At 43.0% G+C, this 12818-nt stretch overlaps 1 long non-coding RNA gene across 1 annotated transcript; it reads right to left on the bottom strand.

Moving 5' to 3' along the window:
* Positions 1-2356: 2356 nt before the first annotated feature.
* LOC128835076 (uncharacterized) lies at positions 2357-7475 on the bottom strand. Its single transcript, XR_008444569.1, has 3 exons — positions 6971-7475; positions 2846-3025; positions 2357-2430 (listed from the first exon to the last, which is right to left on the bottom strand). It is a non-coding gene; the product is annotated as an uncharacterized LOC128835076 (long non-coding RNA).
* Positions 7476-12818: the final 5343 nt, after the last annotated feature.

The raw sequence follows: 12818 nt of genomic DNA, 5'->3' as shown, positions 1-12818 counted from the left end.
GGGATCTAATCCCAGGCCTCAAAAACAATATAAATTCTCCAAGGAGGCCGAAGAAGGAATATGGTGTACCATTCACTCCCTCAAAAATCAGAAGCTGCTGGTTGAAATGGATAGTGTCTGCAACTTGCCAATCTGGCCCATATTAAAATCTGATAATACCACGTAGAGGTTGACCATGGATTACCATGAATTAAAATCGGGTTATCCCTAGACTAACACCTGTCATGGCAAAATTTCAAAAAATATTGTCAACTATTGCGGTGGGGGCCCAGTAGTTCACGGTGCTGGATCTCACAAATCCCACTGCACAAATTTGGCATTTACATATTGCAAGCAACAGCTGACATTTACGAGAATGCCACAGGGATATCATAATGTGCCATCTCTGTCACAAGTACGTATCCAGGATGTGGGTGTGACAGGTTCGGTCACAAAGACCCCCTTGGGACTGTCACCTGATGTGCTGAAACTACCTCTGAGCCTGTTTTCCCTGCCAGCTTGGGAGTCCAGAACCCTGTCTTGTTGAATCAGACATGCAAGCCTGCTGCAACACAGACCCAGGGTCTGAACCATGTCCCCAAAGCTGCAGGCTTTAACTGAAAACCACTCAGCAGGTACTCCTGTTTCCAGCACCCTGACGCCCAGCTCCCAATGGGATCCAAACTCCAAATAAATCCATTTTACTCTGTATAAAACTTACACAGGGTAAGCTCATAAATTGTCCACCCTCTATAACACTGATAGAGAGATATACACAGCTGTTTGTTCCCCCAGGTATTAATCACTTACTCTGGGTTCAGTAATAAACAAAAGTAATTGTATTAAGAATAAAAGTAGGATTTAAGTGGTTCCAAGTAATAACGGACAGAACAACGTAAGTTACCAAGCAAAATAAAACAAAACCCGCAAGTCTAAGCCTAAGAAACTGAATACAGGTAAATCTCACCCTCAGAGATGTTCCAATAAGCTTCTTTCACAGACGAGACTCCTTCCTAGCCTGAGCCCAATCCTTTCCCCTGTTACAGTCCTTGTTCCAGCTCAAGTGGTAGCTAGAGGATTGCTCATGACTGGCCCCCTTTGTTCTGTTCCACCCTCTTTTATAGCTTTGGCCAAAGGCAGGAATCCTTTGTCTCTCGGGGTTCCCACCCCTCCTTCTAAATGGAAAAGCACCAGCTTTAAGATGGATTCTAGTATCAGGTGACATAGTCACGTGTCACTGTAAGAGGCTGGCCCCCATGTCCACAAGAAGGCTTGCAGGTAAATAAACCATCTACAGGCAATTGTCCTAGTCAGTGGGTGCCATCAAGATTCTAAACCGCCATTAATGGCCCACACTTTGCATAATTACAATAGGACCTCAGAGTTAACTTCATATTTCTAGTTTTAGATACAAGAATGATACATACATACAAATAGGATGAACACACTCAGTAGATTGTATGCTTTGTAATGATACCTTACAAGAGACCTTTTGCATAAAGCATATTCCAGTTACATTATATTCACATTCCAAGCATATTTTCATAAAGCATATAGCGTGCAACATCACAGTGGGAGAATCTTAACAGCAGACACAAGATCATTAGCTATGTTGATGACATCTTAATAGCTACTGTGTCCAAGGAGGAGAACTTGAAGGTTCTAAAAGAGGTGCTGCAGGCCATTGAAAGAACTGGCTTTATCATCAGCCCCAGTAAACCCCAAATGCTACAACGAATGGTTACTTACCTGGGTATGGAGCTCGGTGTTCAAGGGAGATGATCTGATGCAGCTAAAGTGGAACTAATCAGCAAGCTGCCTGCACTGCAAGGTATTTCAGCACTTTAGTCATTCCTGGGCCTGACTGGCTTCTCAGGGACTTTGTGGAAGGATACTCCAAGCTGGCACAGCCCCTCTACATGCTGTTAAGAAAAGGACAGGAATGGAGATGGGGTAAGGAGGAGAAAATTGCCTTCTGTAAAGTCAAATAGGCTCTCCTTCAAACTCAAACAGGCTCCCCAGCCCTTGTCTACCCCCAACCAGGCAAGCCATACCATCTCCAACTGGCTACCACAGACCGTGGACTAAGTACGGTATTGTTACAACAATAGTGGGACGGGCCTGAAACCTGTGGCCTTCAGGTCCAAGGTTCTGATGGAAATTGAGAAAAGGTATTTGCCTTGTGAGCGGGAGGTGCTAGCACTCACCTGGGTGCTAAAGCATTGGAAATACCTTAGTGGGATGTCCCTCGTTGTATTGAGGACTGTTCACACACCTATCAGGTACGTCCTATCTGAGAAGATTAATGAAGGTCGGATCTCCAATCCCCACCTTGCAGGGTGGATGTTGAACCTCTTAAATCGGACATTCAGGTAAACAAGGTGCCTATCCTCTCTGCTGTTCCATTTGCACTACTCACACAGGGAGAGGAGCACGAATGTCCACTGCCTCCTACGGACATCAAAGAAGTGTCTTCACCATTCCACCTCGAGGTTTCTTATAAAAAGGCCAAGGATGCGGGTATGGATTTGTGGGTCACTGATGGCAGTTGCCAATATAATCAGGGCAAGCCATGCGCTGGCTATGCCGCATTACAAGTGACAACAGATGTCATCTTACAAGGAACTGTCACCCCTAGATCTTCACAGGCTGCAGAAATAGTTGCTGCAGTGGCAACCCTTGATGCAGCAGACAAGGAAACACCTATAATGATCTGCTCTGATTCAGACTGGGTTATACGAGCCCTAATAGACTGGATGCCAGTCTGGATAAACAGGGACATGAAGTCTGCAGATAACAAGCCAGTAGCGTATACCAAATACCTAATGCCTGGAGGTTAGCAGAGGAGAGGAAGCAGCCAACCCACCTGTTCAAGGCGCACCCCCATAGAAATAACTCTGCAGAGATCATGCTTCTGAACTATCGGGTTGATCTCTTGGCCAATCAAGTGGCACTGTTAGGACCTGAAACCTTATGGGTGAAGTCACTAGAAGTGGTACACAAGATTCAACCAGTGGAGGCTAACAACCAGTTTGATGTCGTCAACCTGCAAAAACAGGATAAGAGCATTATGGAGTTGCTAAATAAGAAGGAATATTGTGGGTATAAAATCTTCCAACATGATAGTGGGCTGATTATGGCAGCTAAACAGAACAACAGCGGAGAAATACCCATCCTACTAATTCCCACCAGTCTCAGGAGAGAGCAAGCTTTGGCCCACCATCAAGGTCATTTTGGAGTGGAAAAAAAAATATTAAAAGAATACTAACAGTGGGATGGTGGCCAGACCTAGCAAAAGCAGTGGAAAACTACATATGGAACTGCCTGGCATGTGCTGCCACAAGACTGTTAAGGGATCCATGCAGCACCAACTGATCGAAGGGCCTTGGGATAGATTGCAAATAGACTACATTGGTCCCCTACCATATTCAGGATGGGGTAACCGATACAGCTTGGTCATAATAGATCCATTTTCGAAATGGGTGGTAGTATATCCAACATGCAATAATACTGCAACTGCTACCACGTGAATACTGCTTGAACAGACCTTTTCAAGGTTTGGGATTCCATCTGTCATCGACTCAGAGCAAGGGTCCCATTTTATGGGGGAAATAGTTAAAACCCTTTGCCGAGCCTTCAATATCTGCCAGACACTCCACATTGCAGGTCATCCACAATGCTCGGGGGCTGTGGAAAGGACCAACAGAACTCTCAAGACAGCTCTGAGGAAAATGATCAAAACTTCTGGGAAAAATTGGGATAGAAAACTACCATTTGTATTTATGGCAATATGGTCATCCATGGGGGCTCATGGATACACTCCTCATGAGATCATGACCAGGTGTATAATGAGAACACCGGAACAATGGTGGCTAGGAGGGGCGCCTCTCGACTACTACCAGCCACGAGTGCAAATGGTCAAATACATGAACACCTTACTGAATGCCATCAGCGATGCCCAGAAGCAAGTGGCCTTTCAACTAAAATGTGGTATAAGGCAGATGAATAACAGACTGGGGGAAACATTTACATTTATAGAGTGGTAAGAATGGGACAAAGTCCTCCACAGATTTTTCTCAGACAAGAACCGTTCATTGGGTCCAAAGTGGGTGGGCGGGCCCAGTGGTCATCATGAACAAAGCTAGCCCTACAACATATCAGGTGGAGTTCAAGATAGGCAAAAAAATAATTTTAAAATGGTTCCACTCCACCCAGTTAAAAGGATGGAAGGGGAAATAACTGCATGGTACTAATGCCTTCTTCTGTTTCTTTCGTTTCAAGGCTAACTTCTACATCTAAAATGAAATTCATGTATATACTGTTGTTCACATATGTATTTATAGGTATATAATTTTTATGGTTGTTAAAGAAAATGAATATGTGTACTGTAAGGTGAATGAAACATTCAGTCAGAATGAAAGTGATTGAGTTTACATCTATGGCCATGACTATGAATTGCCTAATATGAAACTTCATGGGATAATTTCCGTGTATGTATTTAGTTAAAACAACTATTGCTATGTAGTCTGGAGGAGACCAATAATGAGTCTCTGATGGCTTTTGCGGAAAATGATGAATGGGATCACTAAGGATGGAGAACAGCTTTCATGGATTCAAAAATTACCAAATGAATGTGCGTGGCAGTTCAATAATGATTTCTTGGAGCAGTGTTCAAACAAATTAGCAGTTTGGAAGCTGCGTAAATATGCCTACATTCAATTCAACATTCCCTCAACTAGGCCAGTTGGAAATTTTAAGGTTAAGGTTTCAATGGGTCTCTAGTACACAGTAAATAATGTAAGTGCGTATCTAACATGCTATCATTCAGATATCACATTCAATTAAAATGTTCTAACTGTACTCAGTTATGTTATGTTAACCATCCTGGCACTAACATGTTTTGTGCTAAAGGAAATGTGTCATTTCATATAAAATGTTCTGGGAGTATAAATATATAAGTGCATCCCAATGATACAGGAGATTGGCATGTGAGAAGTTTGTATGGAATTCACAAAATAACCAATGTTGTGGTTGTCCCTAAACTATATATCAGCAACATTGGGTCCAGTTGTAAACAGAGGTGTTACGCGATTGTTAATGGTTAACCCAATTTATGCTCTAAAGAAAATAATCATGCCTGTCCCAATCTCATTATCTCAAGTGTGTGTAGAATGTATACGCTATGTCATCCCTTTGATATCTGGGTGGCACACATGGCTCAAGGGTGTGGTGCCCAAAGCATCTCCGGTATGGGTATAAAAAAAGGGACACAGTAGCAACCATATTAAGAGGGGTGGGGACGGGGCTAGGAGTCCTCAATATGATAGATCAGCAAGTTTTAGCCAATAAGATTGGGGCACTAAGTTATGATATAGCCTCATTATCAAATCCCCTCACAACATCATTAAACCTGGTAAGTGTCCTAGAGTAAAAGGTTGCCAGCATTTTACCAGGCTGGATACAGTTGCAGGAGGCAGACCACCTTAATCTGGTAGGAACCATTCACATCCTGCAATCAAATAGCTCTCTGGCAATGGCATGTATCCAGGCTCAGGAGTGGGTACTAAGTGTGGCTAAAGGTATTATTAGAAATGGACTCAGTGGTTTAATCCCCATCGAATTACGAAATGCTCTCTGGGTGAATGCCACTAATGTCTTTGAACAACGTCACCAGGCATGGTGGAGACTAGTCAATTTCTCATATTTACCCAGCAATGACACTATTATAGCATATGTCCTCACCCTACTAGATGCCCAAGAGGAATGGATACACACTTTGGTTTCCTTAGACTTAAACCTCAACAGTTCAGGCCTGCTTACAATAGAACTGAGCAAATGGGTACACAGCAGAGATGGAGCCTACCAAGGTGTCAATTTACAATTTACAATCCTGTTTAGAGGAGAAAGGATTGGGTATTATTGTTTTAAAATTTTGTTCACAATCACCATATTGAATTCTGTAAAGTTGTTGTTTGGAAGCCATGTTCATGTGACTCTGGAGTTTTGGGGACCTCTCAAACCTGTTTAAATCCTAATGAGGGCAAATGTAACTATAATCTCCATCCGCCCAACTTTAACAGCTCAGAATTGGTATTGGTTAATTCTACGGGCATATGCTTGATAAACTGGTGCAGGGAGTTCTTAGTAAATTCCTATTTTAAGAGCTCTCATAACCCTTATACTAATTTGTGTCTATGTTCAGTTTTCTCCATCATATGTTGTTATGTTAATTTTATAAGGCTCCAAATCTCTGTTCAAACTGTCAACATACATTATGTTTTATATACGCATTTAGAGCCCATTCATTTAGGAGTTAATATTGCTGCCTTGAAACAGTTAATGTTGCACTCTGGCAGGAAGCAGCATTTAAAGCGATTACAACAGGAAAGCCGGGAAGTGATGGTTACTGTGTATCACTCTTCTAATCAAATTAAGAGGATATTAAAAAGGATACAAAGTGACACTGCCTCTTTCCATTGGTGGGAAGATTTATTGAATGGCTCAGTAGATTTTAATCAATTCTGGAACATCCTGTTACACCTAGTAATCATTGTGTTGGTCATCCAATCAGTGATTATTATTTATATAACTACCCTCATGTTTTGGATAAAAAGAAAAATTAAATATAGTCACAGTTATATATCAGTTCCCTCTTTTAAACTAGTCTCAGTTTGTTGTGATGGCGTTGAAGACAAAGTCCTTCATACCGTCAAGGAGAGGAAACTATACGGGAAAATTGTTGTGTTATGTATTCTAACTGTACTATGTTATGGTATTGTTTTAAAATTTTGTTCACAATCACCATATTGAATTCTGTAAAGTTGTTGTTTGGAAGCCATGTTCATGATCTGGCAATTCTGCCCGGAGACAAGAGAGTATATAAGCTCCTCTCACAGGCTATAGGGTGCTGTCCATCATGGTGGCAACCCTGTCCGCATCAGTCATCATGAGCAGTTTCCGAGAGGCTACGCACCAACTTGTCCCTACTTACCTGAGATTGAGGGATCCTGGTTCAGCAGCCGATTTGATCCGTGTTCCTCCTGTGAACATCACCATCACCAATCACAGTAGAAAGTCTGGGTTGTCCATCACACCAGAGCTGAGGCAATCGGTAGTACATGACCCTCCCTCTGTGACTGATGTCTCGTCTGCAACATATAGATTTCTTGACTGTTAGTCCATAACATGTGTAAGGGCTAGAGGGTGTGGGCCCTTGATTCCAAACCACCGAGTGTTCTTTACTTAGCTGTACCCAATAAACTGTCTTCTCGTTCACCTTTAATTTTGTCCCTCTTCTTTTCACTGAGACCATAGGTAAATCAGGGATTGCCAAACTTCTGTCATTAGCAGGGGTCCTTTAGCCCTTTTAATTCCCCTTTCCCCTAACAGGCTCAGCGGTACCCCAGTTCCAGGTGCCACCCCAGGGGGAACGCGTCACAGTATGTATCTAGGAACAAAGAAAGCAGGCCACACTTACACAATGGGGAACTGAATCCTGGAAGCAGTGACTCTGAAAAAGATTTGGGGATTATGGTGGATGATCAGCTGAACATGAGCTCCACAGTGTGACCCTGTGGCCAAAAAAGCTAATGTGATCCTGGGATGCATAAATATGGGAATATCGCTTAAGAGTAGAGAGATTATTTTATCTCTATATTTGGCACTGGTGCAACCACTGCTGGGATGTTATGTCCAGTTCTTATATTGTGGGCACCAGAATGATTTAGCGATTAGAAAACATGCCTTATAGTGATAGACTCAAGGAGCTCAATCTATTTAACTTAATAAAGAGAAGGTGAAGGGGTGACTTGACTATAGTCCGTAAGAACCTACATAGAGAAAAAATATTTAACTAAGGGCTCTTCAATCTAGCAGTGAAAGGTATAACATGATTCAATGGCTGGAAGTTGAAACTAGGCAAATTCAGACTGGAAATAAGGTGTAAATTTTTAACCGCAAGAATAATTAACCACTGGAACAATTGACCAAGGGTTGTGGAGGATTATCCATCACTGACCATTTTTAAATCAAGATTGGATGTTTTTCTAAAAGATCTGCTCTTGGAATTGTTTTGGGGAAGTTCTATGGCCTATGTAGAATCACAGAAGATTAGGGTTGGAAGAGACCTCAGGGAGGTCATCTAGTCCAAACCCCTGCTCAAAGCAGGATTAATCCCAACTAAATCATCCCAGCCAGGGCTTTGTCAAGATGGGCCTTTGCATCCTTAGAGGTTTTTTGATTCCACCACCTCCCTAGGTAACCCATCCAGTGCTTCACCACCCTCCTAGTGAAATATTCCTAATATCCAAACCTAGATCTCCCCCACTGCAACTTGAGACCATTGCTTCTTGTTCTGTCATCTGCCACCACTGAACAACCTAGCTCCATCCTCATTGGAACCTCCTTTCAGGTAGTTGAAGGCTGCTATCAAATCCCCTCTCTCTCTTCTCTTCTGCAGACTAAATAAGCTCAGTTCCCTCAGCCTCTCTTCATAAGTCATGTGCCCCAGCTCCCTAATCATTGTCATTGCCCTCCGCTGGACTCGAGCCATTGATCACTACCCATTGAGCCCAACAATCTAGCCAGCTTTCTATCCACCTTATAGTCCATTCATCCAGCCCATACTTCTTTAACTTGCTGAAAAGAATACTGTGGGAGATTGTATCAAAAGCTTTGCTAAAGTCAAGATATATCACGTCCACCGCTTTCCCCATATCCACAGAGCCAGTTATCTCATCATAGAAGGCAATCAGGTTGGTCAGGCCTGACTTGCCCTTGGTGAATCCATATTGACTGTTCCTGATCACCTTCCTGTCCTCCAAATGCTTCAAAATGGATTTCTTGAGGACCTGCTCTATGATTTTTCCAGGGACTGAGGTGAGGCTGACTGGTCTGTAGTTCCCTGGATTCTCCTTCTTTCCCTTTTTAAAGATGGGCACTATATTTTCCTTTTTCCAATTTTCCGGGACCTCCCCTGATTGCCATGAGTTTTCAAAGATAATGGCCAATGGCTCGGCAATCACGTGGCTCTGCAATCAGCCAACTCCCTCAGCACCTTCGGATGTATTAGATCCAGTCCCATGGACTTGTGCATGTCCAGCTTTCCTAAATGGTCCTTAACCTGTTCTTTCACCACTGAGGGCTGCTCACCTCCTCCCCATACTGCGCTGCCCAGTGCAGCAGTCTGGGAGCTGACCTTGTCTATGAAGACTGAGGCAAAAAAAGCATTGAGTACTTCAGCTTTTTCCACATCATCTGTCACTAGGTTGCTTCCCCCATTCAATAACGGTCCCATACTTTTCCTGACCTTCTACTTGTTGATAACATACCTGTAGAAACCCTTCTTATCCCTTGCTAGCTGCAATTCCAATTGTGCTTTGGCCTTCCTGATTAGACCCCTGCATGCGCAAGCAATATTTTTATACTCCTCCCTACTCATCTGTCCAAATTTCCACTTCTTGTAAGCTTCCTTTTTGTGTTTAAGAACACAGAATATTTCTCTGTTAAGCCAAGCTGGTCGGCTGCCATATTTGCTATTATTTCTGCACATCAGGATGGTTTGTTCCTGCACCCTCAATAAGGTTTCTTTAAAATACAGCCAGCTCTCCTGGACTCCTTTCCCCCTCATATTAGCTATAGGATCCTGCCCATCAGTTCCCTGAGGGAGTCAAAGTCTGCTTTTCTGAAGTCCAGGGTCCATATTCTGCTGCTTTCTTTTTGTCAGGATCCTGAACTGGTCACTGCTGCCCAGGCTGTCACCCACTTCTATGTTCCCCTACCAATTCTTCCCTGTTTGTGAGCAGCCCATCAAGAGTAGCACAGCCCGTACTATACAAGAATTCAGGCTAGATGATCACAATTGTCCCTTCTGGCCTTGGAATCTATGAATGTACTTACACTTAAACTTCCTCTCAGGATCAATAATAGTGGCTCTTTCACTAACTAAATGCAAGTCATTTTTGGATCATTCAGGGTAGATAGCCAGGCATTAGGTGGGAATATGATTCAATGGCAGGACTGAAAGCATGTGGGGCTGAGATTCTGTTTCAGAACAATATTTGAGTGTTGAAATGTTTGAGCACCACAGTGACCATTAACTCAGCTGGGACAGTGCTTCAGAGAGGTGCAGTTCAACTTTCTGATCCTCTTCTCCCCTGTATTCTTTAGTCACCAGTACATATATGAGGGTCTGTGAACCTGTTTCTAATCCCCAAGAAGAGAATGGAGTCCTTCTGTGCCATTTCTTCTTTGAGCAGCTCCAAGATCATGAAAGTCAACATGAGTGGCTAGTTATTTTTAGAAGAGTAGCTCCCACTAAAGATTCCAATGCTGATCATTTTACTGTTCACTTGCAGATGACATTTATTCAGTCTTGGGGGAATACTCTCAAGACAGAGTGAGATGATAGGAATATTGCCTTAAATATTAAGATGACTTATGATTGTATTTAACACAAAGATCTGGTGATTCTTGGCTTCTTAGGCATCATGTCAGTATAACTGAAGCTACTTTTCTTTCTAATCAAACAATGGTGATAGGATGTTATAAAATTTCCCATAAAGCTGATATAGTCTGTTCTGTCCTCAGATAATCAGAGACACAAAGCGGGTGAGGGAATATCTTTTATTGGACTAACTTCTAAATAAAAGAGATTACCTCACCCACCTTGTGTGTCTGATATCCTGGGACCAACATGGCTACAACAACACTACAAACAACTATGACAGTCAGTTCATCTGCCACAAGACATATCAGAGGGTAACACTAACAACCAGACTCCTCTGGGTGGATCCTCTTTATCTGCAACAAACATCTGAGTATTATACAAGACTCCATAGGAGAAAGTAATGCAGCTAAACAATATGTTGGTTTAGATGAGACCTACCACATTATCTATGCACTTTTTGAAGTATAGTATCTGTAGAATTTCTTTGAAAGGGTCATTTGTATTCAGAAACCGTTGTGATTAAACTATATTAATGAATGGAAGTGTAACTTGTTTTCTTGAGCATAAAGGTTCTTCTAACAGTCATTTACAAAAGATTTCTGCACTATTTGTCAAGAATTAGCTATACATACTAGTTCCACAGATTGTGTCTTCCATTGCTGCTCATGTCTTTTTTATGATGCAGTATGCATGCATAAAGTGGCCTGAAAAAAGCACATAGGGACTATCATTACACCCATGTCTGCCCATCCCATTCAGCAATTAATTCTGCTCCCAATGCCAAAATCAATTCTGTCCCCACAGTTCACTCTAGCCCATCAGTTCTGTTTCCACATCTATTCTGCCCCCTTCAATCTCTCATCAGTTCTGCCTACGCACCAGCCTCAACTCTGCTCCTCATGCAACTCCTGATGTGAAGTGATGAGTTATCCCTGAACAGGAGTCTGATTAATCCACATGTAGTGATGAGTCATTCCTGTGCTTGGCTGTAGCCAATCCACAAGCCGGAAGCTGGTCTGGTGACTCTCAAGGCAGGTATATAAGCCTCACAGGAGCAACAGCCCCTCACTCTGCCCCCATGTCACTACAGGGCTTGGAACTCTTCCCTGCCTGATTGTGGTGACAGACGTCATAGGCCTTGGCCTGCTCAAGTCCTGCTCCAGCCTAGCTCTTAGCCCCACTCTTGCTTTGCTTTCAACCTATTCCTGACTCTGGCTCCAATCTCTGGCTCCAGTTCCTCACCCCAACTGCTACCACACTGACCAACTACCACTGTACTTACCACTATGTCTGATCCTCTGGGTCTCATTTTCTCACATCTGGAGTTCTTCATCCCCTGTGCCAGGCCAAGTGGGGCTGTAGCAGAGTCCCCTCTTGCCAGGTTGGATGTTGCAGGGAGTGGGGAGGAGCAGCGAGACATTCTGTCTCCTTTGCTCACAGGAGGCGCGGGGAGAAGAGGGAGTGGAGCCGTTCTGAGCTGGTGGGCTCTTTCTGCTCACTCCTCCAATTTCCCCTCCTGTGACAATGTTGTTGGCTCCTGAGTGGGGAGGGGGAGAGAGGTCTGCCTGCCTCCTGCAGCAGCCCTAATTGGCTGCTTTTCTCCAGGAGGTAGCAAATGAGGAAAGCAGTCAATCCAAGGGAGTTTTCCCCTGTGCCCCTCAGACACCTGGCAGCTTTTTCAAAAATTTATTACCCAGGTCTGCAACCGAGCATGCTTTAAGCACTGGCAGTCCAGGCTAAATTCTGTTACTCTGCATTTGCCAACATCCTAGGTGTCTTTCAATGGGAACTTTCCTAATTGAGGTACATTCCTTGGGCTTGATTCTTCTCTTATTTACACTGATGTAAATCAGCAGTTATGTCACTGAACTCAATGGAATTGTGTGTGTAAAACTGGTGTGAGAGGAGAATCAAGGCCCTAATCTTTAACAAACAGGTCTCTGAACAGGCTTGGGATATTTGCTCCACTTAATACTTTTTGTCTTCTACATACATTTTTTCTACCAGTATCTTTCAGTTTACTTCAGGAGTTGAACCTAAACACCACTAATTGGCATCTGGCAAGTACAGATAAAGTACAGATAAAACAGAAAGGACAAAATTTGGTGATGACACAAACACTTGGAAGTATATGTCAGTGGAAAGTAGTATAACATACACCAATTTGGCATTCAGTGGAAAATAAATGTAACTTATGCACTGCTGGACTAGTGAGGGACAACAGGAAAGGTAGGTCTACAGGTTGCTTTATCTTATACCAATGGTTCTCAAACTTTTGTACTAGTGACCCCTTTCACATAGCAAGCCTCTGACCCACTTATAAATTAAAAACACCTTTTAATATATTTAACACCATTATAAATGCTGGATTCAAAGCAGGGTTTGGGGTGGA

The sequence above is a fragment of the Malaclemys terrapin genome, chromosome 3, assembly GCF_027887155.1.
Source record: "Malaclemys terrapin pileata isolate rMalTer1 chromosome 3, rMalTer1.hap1, whole genome shotgun sequence".
Classification (NCBI taxonomy): Eukaryota; Metazoa; Chordata; order Testudines; family Emydidae; genus Malaclemys; species Malaclemys terrapin.
The sequence above is the reverse complement of the archived record's forward strand: the minus strand, read 5'-3'. Positions and strand labels throughout refer to the sequence as shown.